Source organism: Toxorhynchites rutilus, chromosome 2 (genome assembly GCF_029784135.1).
Source record: "Toxorhynchites rutilus septentrionalis strain SRP chromosome 2, ASM2978413v1, whole genome shotgun sequence".
Lineage (NCBI taxonomy): Eukaryota > Metazoa > Arthropoda > Insecta > Diptera > Culicidae > Toxorhynchites > Toxorhynchites rutilus.
In genome coordinates, this window is record NC_073745.1 from 71,171,341 (window position 1) to 71,192,341 (window position 21,001).

The 21,001-nt window shown below is 37.3% G+C and overlaps 1 protein-coding gene across 4 annotated transcripts in view; it reads right to left on the bottom strand.

Annotated features, from left to right (window-relative positions):
- Positions 1-15,399, bottom strand: part of LOC129769605 (gamma-aminobutyric acid receptor alpha-like) — a 152,686-nt gene extending 137,287 nt beyond the window's left edge. The window contains exons 1-2 of one of the 4 annotated variants that reach the window (XM_055771982.1): positions 15,334-15,399; positions 14,793-15,182 (exon numbers count right to left, since the gene is read on the bottom strand). The gene's annotated coding sequence lies outside the window, so the exon portion shown is untranslated. Of the gene's footprint in view, positions 1-14,792; positions 15,206-15,262 lie in introns of all 4 variants that reach the window. The other 3 variants (XM_055771979.1, XM_055771980.1, XM_055771981.1) reach the window with 3 other exon arrangements.
- Positions 15,400-21,001: the final 5,602 nt, after the last annotated feature.

Here is a 21,001-nt window from a genome sequence, read left to right on the forward strand (position 1 = left end):
CATCCGTTTGCATAAACCATCTCGGCCAAGATTCTTCATAGATTCTCTGTGGGAACGCAAACGACTGCAAGCAGGTCATTCAAGAAGCGGAATGTCCTTCTCAGCATACCATGCCTTCGATTGCTTGGAAACGTGGATCTATGCATTATCCTGCTGATAAAACGTTATCCTCGGTAGCGTTATTCTCAATATGGCCAATCAAAACGTCCTCCAATAATTGAAGATACTTTTGGAGTTCATTCGGGTGAAAATGAAACAAATGGGAATTTTGCTGTGATAGGAAAAGGCTCCCCACACTGTCAAACTTCCGCCCCAAAGTTTCGCTTCGCTCTCACGACATTCCGTCGACTTAAATTGTACCAATAGCAACTGTAACAGTCCGGGCCATCCAAATTAGCTTTTTTCGCCGGAAAATACAACATTTCTCCATTCCAGTTTCCATTCCATGTGTTGCCGGGCGAAAATGAGATGGTTCTGCTCATGGGTGGCGATCAGTTTCGGCTTCCCTTGAAGTTTCTTCCACATTATGTTTGGTGACTCGTTCAAGATGCACGCAATATGCCTCTTTGTTACTGGAACAACCGATACTGCCTTAATGTATGAGCAGGACATCGTTTCTTGGTTGCTTCTTGTCTTATTCGACATTTAAAACGCAAAGTAACTTTGGTGTACCCATTTGTTGGTCGCTGTATCCCATATTTCAGGCACTATTTAAAGAAATTCCGTACCACTTTCTCAGATCGACCAATTTTTGTTACGATCGAGCGATTAGAAAACTGTTGTTCACTGAATATCTTTATTATTTTACGCCCCTCTTCCGTCAGTAGAATACCTTTCGCCATTCCTTTAAATTCTACGTAGATCACTAATCTGACCAACTACTTACGTTGCACATCTAATATTTACCTTGTAAATTTAACATTCCCAAGTATTTTTTCAAAAAAGACAGATAAAGGCTTGGTGATTATGCGAAAACCTGATTTTTATGCCCTGCGGCTAAGCATATGTCTCGGAGGAAAACGACGTTTGAATGTTTATATCCACCGATGCCGCCTTGTGTGTGTGTGTGTGTGTGTGTGTGATTGTGACGCGCGTCCTTTCAATAAAATTGACTTAAATATACTTCCACTACAGCAAATAAGTATCCCGATAAAAAGAACATTCCTTGTTGTTGTTTCAGTGCGACTAAACAAATGTCTATCACTGTATATTTGTACTGAATGGTACTACAACAACGTTATAGAAATCAAATGAAAGATAGTTGATAACGTTAATTGGATTTGCTATCTTTGAAAAAACAGAAAGAAATCGATTTCTCATTTCTTCCCGATATTTTTGTCCACTATATCTACATACATCGAGATACAAATTTCTCTGTAAAATATTCCGTGTAAATCCATGTAAATTATGCTTTAAAATGTTTTATAACTCTATTAGAACAATTTTTTTTTAAATTCAAAATTCTGTATATTTTCCTATATTGACCCATGCTCACGTTTCAGTCTATAACTTTTCTCTGTCACGATCAAGAAAAAAATGAATTATGTGGAAAGATGAATGATTCATTTCTCTATCTAATGATTGTGAAAGAGGTTACTTGATAAACTATCAATTTATTTCAATTAAAATAATTCATTATTCAGGAAAACCAGCAAGACGTTGAACAGAAACTTGCACGCATCCGAAACTTTTATCCGCTAATTTCACACAAGTCCGTAAAGAGAGAACTCGAAAGCGAGAAAACTCATGAGCGGTCCGTAAAGTGTTAATACTCAGAAAGCGGATGAGAGAACCGGCTTTTTTGTTCGAAATTTATCACTCATTCTAGTGAATGATTGCGGCTCGAGAAGAATAGCAAAGTTTCCACCAGCCGATATGATAAGTTTGGTATTATTTGAGATGTCGCTAATCTCTGTCGTCCCCCCAGCGATGTTTCTCCTCATTCGTGGACTAAACCGTAATCGGTCTCAGATTATCGCAGCTGATGAACACATAAATGATAGAAAAAAGCCTTCCGCACTTGCCGGCGTCAGTTCTTGCTTGCTCAATTTTTCTCGACATTTTTCATTTCACGGATTGTTGAACGGGACGGAAGTATATTTGCTGCCTTTCGTCACCTCATTTAGCGACAGCTTTTTTTTTCTTCGGTTGGTCTGTTTCTTGCCCCTTCCCTGAGGGATGAATATAAATCGCTTGCCGGGACTTTTGGATGCGCTGTGTTAACCCATCGCTTTTGGCGGTTTGTCATAAATTTTAACGCTCGACGCGGCCTTGCACTGCTTTTGGTCCCTAGCCAACGAAAGTCGGGGAGTATCAGTTTGTGCTCTGTTGGATGGAAGCGGTCGGCGACTGGGTGAAAACATGATTAATAGAAAAAAAAAGTTGAATAACTTCTTCAGCTAAGTTTGTGTAATCGTTCATAAAATGTTCTCTAAATTTCAGATCGATTAGAAATGGGTTCACATTTACATCGAACCACTGCTTTCAACTGCCATGTCCGATCTCAAGTGAAAACAAACAAAAAATGAGATCAAAATTACACTGAATCAATTATCAAAGTATCAATCTGAGAAGGCCTCTCCAAAGCTCAAATAATGTCATAATCAAGCAACTCGCCATCAATGAGTAACTGTTAATGACAACTTTCTAAAGGGTTGCCCTTGCAGGCTACAGCAGGCAGGAAGCATCAAAATTGACCTCTCCAGACCGTCTCCGTCCCACACAACCAGCAAACCTAAATCAAATTGTCATAAAATTTCACCCTGATAACGCAGCACCGATGACATAGTCAAAGACCCTCCTCCCTCCTCCACGCTCGATAGTATCCCGCGTAAATTGCTCGCAAGGGATTCAATTTGCGTGCGCGTTTCTGCTGGTGGTGGGGTACAACCCGACGAGAGCTACTCTAACCGACGAAAGCTCCTTTTCATTCATTGACAATGTAAGCAATTTACTGCTGTGGTAACAAATGGGGAGGGGGAAGAGGGGTGGTGTAGGGATAAAGCGGCTCGTTTGATAAGAGAAAATATCATAAGCAGATCTGTGCACCGAGAGACACAACGCACCAACCCAATGTACGCCAGAGAGTGGAAGCTTTAAATAAAAGATGGGAAAAATCACCGCACCCATAAAAACCCCATAATGGGAAAGCTGGAGAAGATGTTCTTTCGGTAGTAAATTGAATCACTTCATTGGATATTGAGATTTGGAGATTGAGCTGTGTGGGTGGAGTGGGATGTGATGAAGAGTGGGAAGGCGGGGCAAATTGGAACGATAATAGAATTATGATTTTTATTATTTCAATCGAGAGAGATCTTTGTCACTCTGGCTGAGTGGTTGGCCCTCGACACAATTTTGTTGGGTTTACATTGGAAATTGTTGTAAGTACTGGGGAGCCGTTCTATATCGGTTTCGGTGATTCTAAAATGAAGAATTAAAAAGTTTAACCGTTAGATAATGGAACCGGATTTCCTAAACAGATAATAGAGTGGTCTGTGGATACAAGTTTTTTTGTTTTTGACGAACACATCGACTGTATAATTATTTCTTCTATATTTACATTATAACTTATTCTTTTTAGTTAGAACTTGACCACAGGGTACATACAGTATTTCTTCGATTAAATTTAGAACATCGGCAATCCACTCTGGTGAAAGAGGATATGAAAAAATGACAACACTGTATTTCCAATGTTTGTGAAAAATAAACAATAGTCAAAATAAAAAGATGGCGAAACATGAGAACATAAAGTCTGTCCACGTTAAATTTCGGACACTTTTCTTTCAGTGTAGTTTATGAAATATTTCACTAATCAATGAAATATTTCACTTTTATGACAGCTGAAACCCTCCCCTTTATTTCGATGTCCAACATGTTTACATTCTTCTTCATTTTGGTAAAATGGTGTCGAATCAAGTGGAAGTACGCAAACGCATTTTGCGCGAACGGCAGCAAAATCCAACACTGTCGGTACGCGATCTCGCCAAAAAGCTAAAACTACCGAAGAGTACCGCGTTTAATGTGTGCAAATCGTTTGACCAGCGCTTAACTGTGGATCGGAAGGTTGGAAGCGGAACAAATCGAAAAGTATTCTCCCGACAGATGGACCGAAAGGTGGTTGCCATTATTGAGAAATATCCCAACCTTTCAGTTAGAAATGTGGCTCGAAAGGTTGGAAAATCAGAATCATATGTACAAAAAGTGAAGCAGAGGCATGGACTGAAGGTGTACAACGTGAAAAATGTGCCCAATCGTGATGATAAGCAAAATTTCACTACAAAAAGCCGTGCTAAGGTGCTCTACACCCATTTTTTGCAAAAATGTTCATGCACCATAATGGACGATGAAACTCATGTTCTCGAAGACATCAAACAGCTTCCGGGTCTCGCTTTTTATACTACAATACGAAGGAATGCTACAGCCGGGTGTTTCCGGATCAAGAAGCAGCATAAATTCCCCCAAAAAGTACATGGTTTGACATGCAGTTGAGGCCGAAAATCCAAATCTTTCGTCTCTACTGGTACTATCAACAAAGATGTCTACGAGAAGGAATGTCTCCAGAAGCGGTTGCTACCATTCATAAGAAGCCACGACTCTCCAGCGTTGTTTTGGCCAGATTTGGCCTCTTGTCACTATGCAAAATCCATCCTGGAATGGTATAATGCATATGAGGTCAAATATGTGCCAAAAACAGCAAATCCACCAAACTGTCCAGAACTTCGCCCAGTGGAAAAGTACTGGGCTCTGATTAACGAAAACTATTCGAAACTAAGAAGAAAGCGAAAGGCATTAATGATTTCAAGAGGAGATGGAAAAGCCGCCAGCATATCTGAGGATACTGTACGGAACCTAATGGCAGATGTTCCCAAGAAAACTCGTGAATTTTACAGACAACGTATTTAACATCGAAGTAAGCTTTCCTCGTTTCAGATATAAGTATATTTTACTGAAATAAACAATTACAAAACAATTTTGTTGCATTACGTGAATTTTTGTTTTACTGGCATCTTCTTGGTGTCCGAAATTTAATGTGGACAGGCTTTACGTTCATCGTTTGTCATATTTCTTCGTGTCCAAATAAGTGTCAATGAAATTGTTCAGCAAGTAAACGTGTCGAATCAGCAGTTAATTACATAAAGGAGACTTTGAGAAACATAAAATATCGTACCTTTCTGAACGGAAACAGCATTAGAGCCGATTTGATATAATACCCCATAGCGACATTCACCTGAATGTAACAATAACCCATATGTAACAAGAACCCAAATGCGACATTCACCCGAATGCAAACTTTTACCCGAATGAAGAAAGAAAAATTCCGACAAATCAAATTATGAGTTTTGTCGAATCTCTTGTTGATAAATCAGATTAAATCAAGAAAACATGAAAGAGTAACAAAAATACGAAGTAAAATGATAAATTGTAGTGAGGAAATTCGAAAATGATGTTCGCTGTGTTCAGACATTAGTGTAGGCACAATTGACATGCCATCTTCTTTCCTTTCCCTATTGCTCTTTAAGGCCAAAAGATCACTCAAAAATGAGCACGGGTTATGGAATATTTCGGAAACTAAGCAGGTAATTTCAACATAAAAAATATAAAGCATAAATGCCAAGAAAATGTGAACAGAATTGATAAGAAAAAAAGTGGTACTTACATATTTACCATCGCAGCGCAATTTTTATAATGAATTTATTATTTCGTGATGAAATTTATTCTGAGGTCATTTAACGAGGAAAAGGAATCGGCGGCCTCTCGCAAGCAAACCTGTGTAACACCGATTGCCCGGTTTGTTTGAAACATAGGAGAAGACCGTATAATTAGGTCCGACCGTGCGTTAGCGAGCTGCATTCTTTCACTTTTCATTATTTAGCAAGGGATTTTATCCAACACCGCTATTTCTCAAATTGCACTACCCACGAAAAATACTTCTTGAATGGAAATACAAGACAAATATAATCTTTATATAACACTCATCAGAAATAAATATACAAATACTTCCTAATAATAAATTTTGCGTATTATTCGAATATATTCTTCAATTTATTTTCTAGCGTGTAGGTATTAGTGACTACCATATATTGCATGATTCCCATATGTGCGTGTGCAATCGCTGAGCGTAAACGATTGTTTTTGTATTTTTCAAGTGTCAAGTTTCTATAAGACCAGTTACATGTTCCGTTGTTTTAGTTGTATTGATCAATAAATCTGGAAGATGGCAAAGGGAAAAGTGCTCACGAAGAGAGAAGAAAGACAAATCGATGTATTTCACCAATAAAGTGTTAGTATCAAAGAAATTACTCGTCGGTAAGTGTTGCAGTATTGTACACACCTATCGAGTACACCCCTGCATAGCTGTTATTCGTATCTTGCCTCTCCCTTATTTTCTTGTCACTTGCCTGATTGGAAGTTTCCGGTTGCATCATCATCAGAATGAATTAGAGTTTGAAAGGGTGAAGTCGTTATAATCGAAATCGTGAAAAATCGTCCGTAGAAAACCGAAATTTAATCCGAGAAAAAAATCGTTCTAAAGTTGCGTAGTGTCAGCTGCCATTTGGTTTTTTTCCGGTCAGGATCGTCAGGATCTCATCAAAATGGATCCAAACCAAATGAAAATGTTCACAAAATGATGGAAGGAATGCAAGCAACCCAGAATCGGGCTCAAGCAGTACAGCTGCAGCAACCAAGTGCGTCGAATGTGCAGGTTCCACAGCCGTCGTCTCTAGCAGTTGAGGGCGACATGCACGAGAAAAAACCCCATCATATGGGTATCAGATGAAAGGGCTTGACTAGTAGAGCACAGTTATTTATGATAAATCCAACTACAAGATAGTCAATTACTTTTTTCATGCAACTCCCGCATCGAATGAAATGATTTGACTAATATAATACAGTTAATCATGAAAACATTCCATTCGAAATATTTTAAAATTGTTTGGGATATAAAACGGGAGTGATGAAGCGCGGTTATCCGTATCAGAGAAGTTTGATACATTGGTTGGCAATCTTCAATCTTCACATGATGCAAAAGCTGCTGCAATATCTATTGTAGATAAATATTAAGTGGAACCACATTTGCTGAGATTAAGCGACCCGTTGCATTGGTGGAATGAAAGGAAACCTATCTCTTCGCGGCTCCACAATTTTTTTGAAAATATGTTTCTCCGAAAGCAAGGCAAGTTTGCAGAGAAAGATGTAATACACTTTCATCATATAACATTGAAAAGATAATGTTTATAAATAAAAAAAAGTAATGAAGATTATTGTGATGGAAATATACCAGAGAAAACCTTCAGTAAAGTAATATTTCTTCTATTCTCTGCACTGATGATTGTTTCAAACCTTATTTTTTACGTCTTCCATTCTTTACATATCCGAATAAACCAGTTCTTGAAAAGAGGCGTCGAGCCACTCAAATGAGCCGGCTCTTTTAATTGAGCGCCCGGCTCTGAGCCGCTCATTGAAATGAACTGTTTTGCATATCTCTAGTTTTACAATCTTGGACTGATTTTCTACATGATAGAAAAAACAAAAAAAAATTAAAAATGCGTATGCAGAGCGGAATCGATTATATACAGCTTCCGATTTTTTTTCACTGTATATAATCGAATCTTGTATATAATCGAATCAAAAAAAAAATTCTTTTCGTTTTTTTTGCATGTATTTTTCTCTTCTTGAATATAAAAGAGTAATTTGATTCGTCCCCTTAAAGTCAGAAAATACATTTCTCACATGAAAAAAAAATTATCCAGATTCTCTCAGAGGGTGATAGACGATCATATTTGATGAAAAATATTCTTCTACGCATACGTTCGAAATTCAACAATGACAGAGTTATTAACTTTTTTGACGTAGGACTACGTCTTTCATTTCTATACCGGGGTGTAAAACCAAAGTTTCGAGAACGAAAGCGTTACGCCGGAGACCGAGATTTTGAGCGTTAATAGCTCTTAAACAACTGAATGAAATGGTATGATAAACACTTCATTTGAAAGATAAAATGTCTACGCGTCATATACTTGTTACTTTTTCATCCAAAAACTTGTTTCAATAGTCTTAAAATTGCTTTCAAAACAGGCTATTGAAATCAAAAATCGGTATATAAGCGAGCGCCGCTCGTAAACCCACTCAGTTATGATTGAACAGCGATTGGAGCATGTTGTCGCTGTTGTTGTGAAGCTAATTTCGTTTATCATGAAAGCGCTGATGAACGGTGTCACCAAGAGCCTGTTTGTGCACCTAAGGCCAAAAGGGAATCCATCAGGAGGAGAGTGATGCCACGGTTCCGCTTGAAACATCGAAGCAGCCGCCACACACACACACATACACGCGCGGAATTCTCGTTGCTATCATCGTTGCTGAAAAATAATCTGCCAGTTCCCCTGGGAATTGAAAAATACATTCATGCGAAATAGTTTATTTTAATGTTTTCTATCCATATAACACTGTGACCAAATACATTTGGTTTTGTTATTTTTCAATCAATCGCAATTAACAGGAAAGCTTCTGAATATTTTTTTCCCCATCAGTGGAAATTTTCGTATCCAATATTGGATGCATAACATGAAAAACGGAAAATGTTTCACATCGCGAAAATCAAGTCATTTTCGAGCGATTATTTGCTTTCTACTCATATAATGCTGCGACCAAATACATTTCGTTTTGGATTTTTTCAATCAAGTGCGATCAACGTAAGACCACGTCTTTCGGCAATTTATTAGAGGTGCAATGAATCTTTAGGAATTCCCACTCTACGCGCACTGGCAAACAATGTTTACTCAACAATTTCTCAAACTAGAAATGGGTGTTGTGAGAAAGGATTAGCGAACGCGAAAACGACAAACGGGAGAAAGATACGTTTGGAGGTTGAAGGAAATTGGCAGAAAACTTCTTCATTCTATCATTCAAATAATGTGATTCATACCACATCGTTTTGCCAGAAAGAGATTATCGGTAACGAATTATTATCGAAACCACGATTTTCGCTAAATGCTCCTTTCAGTTCGGCCTGTAAAAAACTTTTCTGTACTCTAATCCATCAAATTTGGAGCCCTGAAAAGGGCCGTTGATTATATGCTAAGCTAATAGCACGCTCTCCTCGGATACGATGGGCCAGCTGGATGTCCTTGGGCATGATGTGACGCGTTTTGCATGGACAGCACACAAATTGGTATCTTCGAACAAGCCTCCTGCAGCGTCATAGCCGCGGAACTTTGGAAGCGCAAGTCGGTTTTGAAGTCCTGAGCAATTCCACGAACCAAATGCTGCAAAGGTAGCTTTCGGATCAGCAATTCGGTCGACTTCCGATAGCGATGAATTTCACGCAAAGTTCCCGGTCGATAGCGATGTGGCTTCTCCACCTATCCTGCTACTGGTGCGCTTATCCGAGCTGACTTCGTGTGCCTTACCACCGAATGACTAACGAGCTGTCTGCGAAAGACTAACGAGCTCGAGTCCTCACGGTGCGAGAGTAGAGTAAGAAATGAACGAAAGCAAAGGAAGCGTCATTTTATAAACCATAAAAGTATAGAATCTAAATCCCACCCTTATTATATTCGTGAGTATACAGTAAGCTTATACAATAAATAGGGTGGGGTTTACATTCGATTCTTTTATGTTTTATAAAATGACACTTCCCTTGCTTTCGTTCATTCCTTACTCTACTCTCGCACCGTGAGGACTCGTTTCATCGGGACTAAGCAGACAGCTCGTTAGTCTTTCGGTGGTAAGGCACCACGAAAGCAGCTCGGATAAGCGCATCAGCCGCAGGAAGCGTGAAGAAGCCACATCGCTATCGACCGGGAACTTCGCATGAAATTCGTCGCTATCAGAAGTCGAACGCATTGCTGATCCGCAAGCTACCTTTGCAGCATTTGGTTCGTGGAATTGCTCAGGACTTCAAAACCGATTTGCGCTTCCAAAGTTCCGCGGTTATGACGCTGCAGGAGGCTTATTCGAAGATACCAATTTGTGTGCTATCCATGCAAAACGCGTCACATCATGCCCAAGGACATCCAGCTGGCCCATCGTATCCGAGGAGAGCGTGCTATATTAGCTTAGCATATAATCAACGACCCTTTTCAAGGCTCCAAATTTGATGGATTAGAGTTCAGAAAAGTTTTTTACAGGCCGAACTGAAAGGAGCATTTAGCGAAAATCGTGGTGTCGATGATAATTCGATACCGATAGGTGCCATGGATATGGATTTCATAATGAAAAATATGAAATATATGACATGATGTAGTGAATATATCCCCATATCGAAGAAATCACTTTGATGAAACTGTTTACCGTTTGTCGTTTTTAATTGTTGGGAAAGGGCATTATTTCTGCTGACTAAATTCCAAGAAAAAATCCATTCCTTCTTTAAGCGTGATTCATTCTGCTTCGGATCAACGGAACAGTATGATAATCATTTCTTTCAAAAGATAAAATGTCCAAGAGTTATATGATTGCTATTTATTGAGTCGAAAAATTGTTTCAATAGCTTAATGATAGCTTCGAAAACAGGTTATTGAAATCATTCGTATCCGTATGTAGCGCGTCCACTTGGAAGCCCATTAATCTTATTGGAATGTGAGATGGGGAAGCTCATACTTACGTCTATGCATTATGCTGTACACTACAGACTTTTTTTCTCCGTACTGATTAAGAAGCCGACCGAACTATCGGTCGACAAGTCAGTCTGCAGTCGGCGGGGGCTCTTAATTTCGTTTTTGCAGGCCGAACCGAAAAAATTTCAGTCGAGTTAACTCTTTTTTACAGTAATGCTTTTGAATCCGGACACATTCAATATCATACCACAGCCATAACATTTTTTTCATGTTGAATTTATGCGATTAATAGTTGCTAATAAAGTTACTGATAGTTTCTTGATAGTTACTAATCAATCGCATTAATTCAACATGCAGAAAATGTTGTGGCTGCGGTATGGTATTAAATGTAACGCAAAGTGTCCGGATTCAAATACATTACTGTATACTTACTTCGATGTTATTCGTTTCTCTCTCAGGGTAAGCAACGAATATAATAAGGGAGGGGTTTAGATTCTATACTTTTATGGTTTATGAAATGACGCTTCCTTTGCTTTCGTTCATTTCTTACTCTACTCTCGCACCGTGACGACTCGTTTGTTTGGGACCAAGCAGATAGCTAGTTAGTCTTTCAGTGGTAAGGCACACGAAAGCAGCTCGGATAAGCGCATCAGCCGCAGGAAGCGTGAAGAAGCCACATCGCTATCGACCAGGAACTTTGCGTGAAATTCATCGCTATCGGAAGTCGACCGAATTGCTGATCCGTAAGCTACCTTTGCAGCTTTTGGATCGTGGAATTGCTCAGGACTTCAAAACCGACTTGCGCTTCCAAAGGTCCGCGGTTATGACGCTGCAGGAGGCTTATTCGAAGATACAAATTTGTGTACTATCCACGCAAAACGCGTCACATCATGCCCAAGGACATTCAGCTGGCCCATCGAATCCAAGGAGAGGGTGCTATATTAGCTTAGCATATAATCAACGGCCCTTTTCAGGGCTCCAAATTTGATGGATTAGAGTTTAGAAAAGTTTTTTGCAGGCCAAACTGAAACGAGAATTTTCGTTTGGATGCCATACAGCATCGAGAAAATTCCGGAAAGATCTAATCGTTGCTGAAAAATAATCTGCCAGTTCCCTGGGAATTGAAGAATACATCCATGCGAAAGAGTTTATTATAATGTTTACTAATTATATGACGAACACAGCGACCAAATACATTTGATTTCGTAATTTTTCAATCAAGTGTAATTAGCTGGAAAGCTTCTGAAGATTATTCTTTCTCATCAGTAGGATATTTTCGTATCCAATATTGGATGCATAACATGAAAAACGGAAAATGTTTCGTATCGCCAAAATTATATAATTTTCAATCGATTATTGCTCAGTCGCCGAAATTTTCATACTCAGAGAGTTCATTCTCCTCTAGTTTGCCTTCCAAATTGCCATCGTAAACCACACCTTCTCTCGATTCAATCACGCACGAAAAGCATACTGAAATGATATTCTGGTGGTGAAACCGATTCATTTTTCGTGAGGCGTCGTGCACAAATTACGTAACGCGATAAGAGGGGAGGGGGTAGATGTTGCGTTACTTTCTGTTTATTAGAGATAGGAAATTGCGTTACGAAAGGGGGGGGGGAGAGGTGGTTCAGAATTCGGATTTCTAGCGTTACGTAATTTGTGCACGACGCCTGAGGACATCGACAAGACAACATCGTTAGTGAACGAGCTGAACGGCGAGGGATCGAGGGATTCATTACCTGGCCTGACCTGACCTGAAATGCAATCAGTTTGTTTTAACTGTGAGGGAGCGCAGAAAAGCCGATGCTGATACTCTCGTGACCAAGAGAGTATCAGCATCGAAATACGGTTCCTCGGGAAGACATAGAAGCAGCCGCCACACACACACACATACACGCGCGCAACTCTTTTCGTTTGCTGGTTATCGAGAGGAAACCTGGAAAGAAATGATCGTTACTGAAAAATAATCTGCCAGTTCCCCTTGGAATTGAAAATTACATTCAAGCGAGTTTATTTTAATGTTTTCTATCCATATAATACTGCGACCACATACATTTGGTTTTGTGATTTGTCAATCAAGTGCAGTTAGCAGGAAAGCTTCTGAAGATTATTCTTCAGAACAAGGTTTTTTGTATCCAATATTGGATGCATAAAACCTTGAGTCTCCAACGTAACACTCTCGTTTTTGAAGTCACCCAAATATATATTTATTCATTCATTCAGGATGGATTTAGATTCAACTTCAAACAAGTGATCTCTAAATCAACGATAGTCCTACGTCACCCTTGCGGTTATACCATAGATATAACCCACTTCCTGTTTTTTTGTTTTTGACTCTGTTGCCTCAAACTGACTCTACATTACAAAGTACGCTACGGAAGACGATTCTGTTGCTTTCATTTGAACGATGAAAATTTAGTACAGGATAAAGTAGTGAAACATCTAAATCAATGGATTTTAATAACATTTTGGAAGTTAGTAATTTTTAATGTGTTATTATTAATGTCATCCTAATTTTTTTATTAAACTAGATTGTTTCTATCAATTAAATTTATGCTCTTTAACCGCTCTACAATTTGTTCTCTGACACCTAAATTCTATTTTTCTTAATATGGCTGCAATATCGATATAAACAATTCCTGGTGAAAATAAGAGCAAAATCTCCAAAAATCACGATTTTCATCCCACTGTACATGAATTAGTCACTTAAATTACACCTTAACGTTGAGAGGTTACATTTATTTTTGAAATAAGTCATATTTGAAATATAAAAAAAATTTTTTTTTTCAAACTGTATATAATCGAGTCCAATTGTATATGATCGAATCACATATAATCGAGTCCGATCCGTATTACAAATTTGTGTTTTTTGGAAATAAAAAAAAAAATTTCTCAGTATATTTTTTCACATTTAATCATCAATACTCTATAACTCTTTCGGTCCGACTCGTAGTTTTTGAGATATAAATTATCGAAGATTTCTCTGATTAAAATCGATACGCCCTTTTCAGAAGTTACACTTGATTCAAAAAATTCCCAAATTCTGTGGAAAATATAATCTTTAGATTATTTTTTATGCATTAAAGTTCACAGTTTTATTTTTCCTTTTTGTAATTTTATTGAATTCTAGGATTCATGATTAAAAATATAAACGTATGTCTAATTGCCAGTATCAGCACCAATCACACCTATCAGGACCGTTTGATTTCGTACATTTTGAAAAATATTAAATTGCTTACATTGTATTATTTCTGATTTTTCAAATGTTTCACACATTGCAGAGATTATGTATCAAAATCAAAGAGCCAGAATATCGTCGTATCAAAATGGCATAGTTGAATCCAGACGTAATATAACTCATTTTTTTGGCTACAACCATTATGAGCACAATGTTCCTAGCACATGCATCAGCAGGTTCGGTTATCACCAAGCGTCTCATGTTACACATGTTATCACTAAACTCTCTTCCTCATTGATTGAAACAAATTGCACAGCAACTTCAACTTATCTAGAGATAAGACATTGTGTACAACTTATAGACATTTTTTGAATCATTTTAATAAACGACAGTTGGTTCTCGGCCGTCGAAAGGGATTGGATTTGTTGAAGGAAATGTTCCAATGCTGACATGACTTTCACTTCTTTGTTTTTTTGAAGAAAAAAAAAAGTTTCCATTGAAAATACGAGTTAGCACAAAATGGAAGTGATGTGTTTAGAAGAGCACATATTAATATCTATCCAGTTTGTGAATTTATATCAAAAAGAACAACTGTATTGTTGTGATTCACGATAATTTGTGCAGTTAAAAGTTTTTTCTTCTATTATGCTCGTAAAATGACAATTCATGCTGAATATTACATGATCAACGAAAAATGTAAATGAAACAATTTCCTTTGAAAGATTAAGTAATAAAATAAAACTAAAAAAAACGTGCACGAATCCCTTCAAATTATGTGTGCTTCATTTCCAATATAAGTATTCAAAAAGCACAGGTAGCTTGTACTACATGAAAAGCAAACATTGTTTGCTGCAAACTTTATGTTCCAATCCTGTCGAAAAACAATTTCAAAAACAATCTTGAAAAGTTAGTTTCACCAGTATCCAGGCCAGGCAGAGTATTTCATCGTATTTAATCCAGCGCTTCATTCCGTACAAAAGCAACACTACAACGATTAAATTCCTTCGTACGAAGCGCGGGCAAGAAACGTTTTAACTGCATTTTCAATTAAGTTCAAATACCTTTGAATTAATTTTGCTTCCCTTCCATCTCTCGTTAATCCGAGTGAAACGCGAAGAAAAAAAGTACGTCCGAAGGAAAAGTCTTCCAGAGCCGTCGTCTGCTTCCACTGGTATCGTTGACGAAGAAAACACAAAATAATGCTTAACTTCTAGGCAATAATTTCATCCCGTTCTCAGCTTCTCAGTCGTCTCAGCATCGTCGTCGTCGGTTGATTGTTGTAAAAAAATATGTTGTTCTCTTAAATCTTCATCGCCACGAGACGAAAAACAGGAAAACAAAGTTCGTGTATACGCTCCTTTCCTCCCGATCACTAAGAAGCTTAAGTCACTTGTTTAACTCGGTATACACTTTTACTGAGATTTTTTCTCCTTTCATCCAAACCACAAGGCCTGAAAAAACAACAATATTTTTTCTATTAAATTGAAATTCACATAATTCAAGCGAAAACACGTCGCATTTCTCTTCACACCGTCACACGATCCTCCCGAGGGATTCGATGCGATTCAAGGTATTAAACGGTACTGTATTGAGAGTCCTCACTGCCAATGGCGAACCATTGGGGATACCGCCGCGAGCTTCTAGGATTCGCGTTCAACCGCGAGCAAATCACAACAGCAACTGAAGAACGCTTTCCATAAACCGTCAGTCGGAAGCCCTTTTTCGTCCCAAGTCCCAATCACCGTGCGAGTGGGTAATCGGAGTGGGGAGGCAAAAAAAGCTGCGGAGTGCGGAATGGAAGCTTTTCCCACGTACCACGTTCGTTACCATCCTGTGAGTATCCCCGTCATGTTCACAAGGATGTGATAAACAGCATCTCGGCAGAACGGCATCTCGTACAATAATGAATTCGGCATGAATGGGCGGCTACGCGAGGTGGGGCCGCATTACAAGGATGGTAAACACAACACAGAATGTGTCCCGCGTAAAGTTGGCGCCAAATTCGGTCGCAATCGTGGAGTAGTCTGAATTGATGCGCACGCACTCCACGTGTTGGAATTCCGCAAAACCCGAACGGAAGCTGCCGAAGAAGACCTTCGGCGTTTGGTTGTTGTTGTTGTTATGTTGTTGCCGGTGAAGCACGTGGTTTTCCGGGGATTCCCTCTGTTCTTTTTTCTAGGGAGAAGCACATCTAAACGTGAAATGAACTGGAAGAACGCCGGTAAATTCTTAATCATAACATCAGCTGATTTTCAGGGTGGTGTGTTACTTTGTAACACAAATGTCAAATGCAACTTGCAGTATATCATGGTTAGCGAGAGTTAATGAGTTTTCTTTATTCCTGAATCCGATTTATTATTTTTGTTGATTCTTTCTCATTTTCGTCATTTTCTTCCTCAACATTTTGAACCAGAGCAATTCCAAATGAAATCGACAAATGACAAAACATGAGTATTTTTGATTCGAACGAAAGTTTGTATTCCGTTTGTGTTGGAGGAAATATAAGATTTCCACAGCATTTGGGAATTTTTTTACTCAAGTGTAACTTTTGAATAGGGCGTGTCGATCTTAGTAAGAGATATTTTGATAATTTATATCTCAAAAACTACGAGTCCTATCGAAATAGTGTCTTAGAAAGAGTTATAGAGTAACTGTGGAAAACTGATATTTCCTCCAACCCAAACGGAATACAAACTTTCGTTCGAATCAAAAATACAAGTTTTTAAAATGTGCATTTTTAGTTCCATTATTAAATAAAGTTATTTGATTTGGAGTATTATGAATATGGACCAAAAAACTCATTTGCAAAAGTCTGTATCTTTAAACAAAGTTACCCCGCTCTTTGCTCGTAGCTCGTAGCTCGCAGAATTATCGTCACCATTCCTACGCAGAATATTTCAATCTGCAAAACAATTCGATTAATTCCCACCATCTGGGCAAAGTTTAATCTGAAGACGTACGGATGCACTGCACCAGACTGGAAATAAATTACTTAAATCAAATCAATTATCAATTGCACATTCCGATTGCTTGAGAATCATCCTGTGAGAATTGGCTCTGTTTTGTGAACAATTGTCGTTCGAGTTCTCGATTGAGAGGACTAGAACAGCTGCTTGAGGGCAACATCATATCCATTCATTTAACCTGTTTAAAACAAGGTGCTCAGCTATATCAATGCGAATATTTCGATGCCGAAAGCATCGATTCCGGCACTGATTACTGCTTCATTCTTGTACAATTTACATCCTTGTGAAATCCCACTATAATTTACATGAGATCTAGTTTCATACGCTTCCTATTGTGGGTGTTACGACTGTTCCTACCCTTCCATCTCGATCAGTATACTTCTGTGTCCTGTGGCTGGAAATCTGTTCCAATTCTGCACACAATGTTAAGCGGAGTTGAATTGAGATGTGCAGCTTTATGTCGGTGCGATAATTGCTTTTTAAATTTAGGATCAGATCTAAAAAAATATATAGTATTGATAAACATTGAATGTTCACATTAGAATTGTTGTTATGGTTCCATGTGAATCCCACCATAATACCGCCGAGTGGAAATAAGCCGAATCGAAACGTTGGCTGAAACATCTGTGCTCGATTGGAAAGCGGAAAGCTACTCTCCTGGAAATAATGATATAATAACAGGCATTAGCCACATAATACTTTTGATGTTGATACACACATTGGAATGTATTTGATGGTTAAAAAGGTTCAACAGGTTTGATTACTTTCTATTTCTGTTCGCTACCGGAGAGAACTATTTTTTTGTGAAGAAAAAAAACCATTATTTTACGTAATCCTCAAAACGCCATTCAGTATGGATAGAATGATCTGATTCAGGTAGAATGTGCTCCATTGCTTCCCTATTGGCAAAAAAAAACTGAGACAGTCGATTTTTACAAACTTTGCTTGTGATGAATTTTGTACCATTGAAAGATGGCGTCATGTCAATTCCACCAAACATATTTTTTTTCTTTTATATTTGTTCCAATTTTTTAATGATAATGTAACTTGTGAATTGTGTAATCTATCCGGGAAATGAATTTGTTAACTGAAAAACTGAAACTGCCCTCTAACCTTTGAGAAAAAAGAATTGAAAATCGAGCGATTTGAATAAAAACTTGTTGTGAAACGTTAGTTTTTCAATGAAAACCGCTATTAATAAAATAAAATAAAATAATGAAAATAATAAAAAAAATTTAAAAATTAGATATCGTTCTTACAGTTATTATTTGGCTGATATTTTAAATAAATTCAATACCCTTTTAAGCTTTCTACTTTCGTACCTATTTCATTGAAAACATAAAAAATCGCCAAATAAAAATGGTTTTCAATTGAAGCGAACAAAAATCAAACTTCGGACACTACTTATAAAAAATAAAATTTAGCCCAGAGTGAATTCGAATTTCGGACACTTTGCTAAACGGTTTCTTGTGGTTTTCAGCTCAATTTATACTTCTGAACAATTACTAATGTAGTAATATGATCAAACATCCGAAAAAACGACGACTTGGCCTGTCTAAAAGTTACTGCAACCTTCCATGCACACACAAATGTCTTAAAAATTTTCTACAACCATTGTTGGCTTGTAAACTTGTAATAGAACTTTTACCACTTGTTTTTTTTTTAATTTAACTCGAAATAATTTTCAACAGCTTCTCTTGTGATATTTGAAAGCATTTTCATCATTCCCCTATTTTCTCCCAAAATGCTTGTCGTTTATTGATGTTTCTTTGTAGCTTCATGGTTTAAAATACCCTAAGGGTTATATTGCTTTAATGATAATTATATATTTGAATTCAGGCTATTTGTTGCTCAATGTCATAAAATAATTGAAAGTTATTCACAGAGCAAGAATCTTGATTCTTGATTTTGGTTACATAGTTTCATCTATTTTGTCATTATCCTTCTGTACCAATTTTACTTTCGTGATTTTTGGATTAGCAGTTTTTTTTCCTTTTCCTTTCCTGAAGCTTTTGACGCTTCGTCATTTTAATCAACTTCATCGCAAATTCTACTGCTTTATATAACATATCCCAGGACTCGCTTGTGGCCATTACAGGATTATCGTGAGGTTTACTTTTATCGTGAGTTGATGTGTTGCCAGGATACACGGTAACTTAGGAAGGGCTCAATGTTTCTTCTGTTAGAAGTTCATCCAGTTGCACACTGTCCACTAATTATTCAGCTTCCCCCATATTTATCTGCTGTTCTGTTGCAAAACATGTGTATTATTTATGCAAGATTCCAAAATAATTTATATGAATTATATGAATATATATGAATATACGCCTTGCAACCCTAATAAGCCTGAAAACTCATATTGTAATACCACCAATTTCAACTGTCCGAAATATGAATCGTAGGGAAAAAGTTCGATTAAAATTTCGTACGATTTATAGTAGAGGCTTATCGATCGCGAGAGGAATAATTTTATTCAACCAAGGTCTGAACTCATCACGAATGTCCGTTAAATGATGAAAAAATCGAATTAATCCACCTAGAAGTGATATCGGGCATTTCAGCAGTATAAACGGACATACCCTCCACAATTTGGTTTTGGTTCCAGTCAGCTTCTAAACAGTCCACATTTGGCGATTTGATTTCCATTTATAGATGCAGGGCATTCCTTAGGAATAGATTAAACAGACTTTTCACAGTCCATCTCACTCTCACTGGCAACTGTCCGTTTTACCCCATCAGTACAATTATTTCAATAATTTAAGTTTTCCACTCAAAAATGAATTTACTTTTCCGTACATATCTAATATTGCTTCTCTGTTAATTCTCAAATCGAAATATAACTATCACCGAATTGAATTTTAATATTGAACCACTAAAAATGCTTAATATCGAAGCAGCTAAAATTACAACCACACGCAGAATCATGTATGATTTTCGGTTTTTGTTTCCCTGTTCCACTTTTGATTAGTATTCATTGCCATAGGGTGGCTTAAATATTATAGAATAACTTGTAGAAGGTGTTCACCTTAACAGAAGTTTGAAATTCAAAATGTAACTATACAAATCAACCACCTGTCCATTTTACCCGCGGTTCCCCTACGGTTAAATTCTACATGCGCACGCTATGCGAACATCATATACAAACCATAATGGATGCTGTTATATTTTTACCTACTGTAATTCTCATATAAAATAATAGTGAAACCAAGGGATTGTTCAAAAGAACCAATTGTGACATTAATTCTATAGTTATACAGCGCGGACTCGATTATATACAGTTTTTGATTCACTGCATATAATCGAATTCTGTGTATAATCGAGTCAAAACAAATTTTTTTTTATTTGTTTTTTTTGCATGTATTTTTTGTTTCTAAAAATAAAAATGGAATTTGGTTTTTGATTCATTCCCTTGTAGTCAGTTCTCACATGAAAAAAATATATTTATCCAGATTCTCTCAGGAGGTGATAGACGATCATATTTGATGGAAAAAATCCTTCTACGCATATGTTCGAATTTCAACAATGACAGAGTTATAGAACTTTTTTTTTGTTTCGGACTCTGTTGCCTCGAACTGGCTCTACATTACAAAGTACGCTACGGAAGACGATTCTGTCGCTTTCATTTGAAATATAAGAAAATTTGATACAGGATATAGTAGTGGAACAACTAAATTAGTGGATTTTAATAACATTTTGGAAGTGAAAAACTTAAATGTTAATGGTTTTTAACATGTTATTATTAGTTTAATCCTGAAAATTTATATTAACCTAAATTGTTTCAATCAATTGAATTCAAGTTCTTTAACCGCTCTACAACTTATTCTCTAACGCCCAACTTCTATCTTTCTTAATTTGGCTGCAATATCGATATGAACAATTCCTGGTGAAAATTCAAGCAAAATTTTCTAAAATCACGATTTTTATCCCACTGTGCATGTAATATACACTAAAACTTCACCTTAACGTTGAAAGGTTACATTTATTCCTTGAAATAAGCCATATTTGAAACATGAAAAAAAAATATTGTTTTCCAAACTGTACATAATCGAGTCCAAAATCCATAATCGAGTCCGACCTGTATCATCAAAGCATTAAGCATTTCTAGATATTATTACAAAGTGTCCGAAATATGATTCAGAACAGTATTTCATCTAGAATCACAGCATTACATTGGAATCCTTAAGGTGGCCGTACACTGTTTGACCGGAGGTCAAATATTTGACACTTTTTGACAGAAAAAAATTGGTAAAAATTTAGTACAAATTTGATGTTGATATTTTACAACCATAATTACACGTATTTGT